The sequence below is a fragment of the Lipotes vexillifer genome, unplaced genomic scaffold (genome assembly GCF_000442215.2).
Source record: "Lipotes vexillifer unplaced genomic scaffold, Lipotes_vexillifer_v1.1 scaffold1219, whole genome shotgun sequence".
Classification (NCBI taxonomy): Eukaryota; Metazoa; Chordata; class Mammalia; order Artiodactyla; family Lipotidae; genus Lipotes; species Lipotes vexillifer.
In genome coordinates, this window is record NW_006781590.1 from 194,335 (window position 1) to 195,360 (window position 1,026).

Sequence of the window (1,026 nt, forward strand, 5' to 3'; positions counted from 1 at the left end):
CTTTCCCTCTGCGCAATTACCAAGAGTACACCAGGAGATAGCTGCTCATCAGCATTAAGTCCTGCAATGAGGAAATCACAGGAAAGAGCCCCACTGACCCACGATGGACAGAAAACACACATGAGAAATAAACTTTTCTGGCTTGAGCCATGGAAATTTTGGAGCTTTTGTCACTGTCCATTAGGACTGATACTATTGGTGTTTTTCTTATTGATTTAGGAGTTCTTTATATATATATATATTAAAGAATTCAGGCCTTTGTGATATGCGTTCCGTTTTTTTTTATTTGTCTTTTGACTTTGTATGAACCTTTTTTCCATGCAGAATTTGTTTTATACACTTGAATTCATCAGTCTTTTATTTTATGGCTTCTAGGTTATATGTCTTCTGTAGATCTTCCCTACTCTGGGTTTTGTTATTTTTAATCCTCCCACATTTTCTTCTAGTGCATTTACACTTGTGAGAGGTCTGAGGGAAGACGGTGCGTTTTGATGGCCACCACAGTCTGCCCTTGCACCACACAGATCTGGTGCTTCACACAGGTTTGGGGATCAGCGCCTCCATGATCTCACTGGAAGTTTACAGAAGGAAGATTGGTGAGCTATTCCCTTACTGCAGTTAGTCTTCGGGGCTGCAACTGGTGCACACTCTCTCCCTCCTCCACTATTCATTCTAAATTTCCCTTAACTATTACCTCAGCAAATCTGAGTGCCTTACCTAGTGATGTGACTCAGGCCTACATACGTGCAGGTTCCGAATTCCAAATAGTTATTCCTTTCTCAGTTTGAGTTTACTGCACATGTCTTTTCATAATTGCGGATGGAGCAGGTGAGAACCATTCAGATCTCCTGATACGGGGAGTATAGTTGACTGACACCCGCAGCTTGCACCCCTCTTGATCTACCACTGTGTTCACAATTGAAGTCAAGCTCCCCCAGTGTGCTCTCAGCCAGTGACTAAGTAAAGCAAGGATGCCAGGCGCAAAATACTTCTAACGGGTGACTTTGCACAAGCTCTTCCCATCGA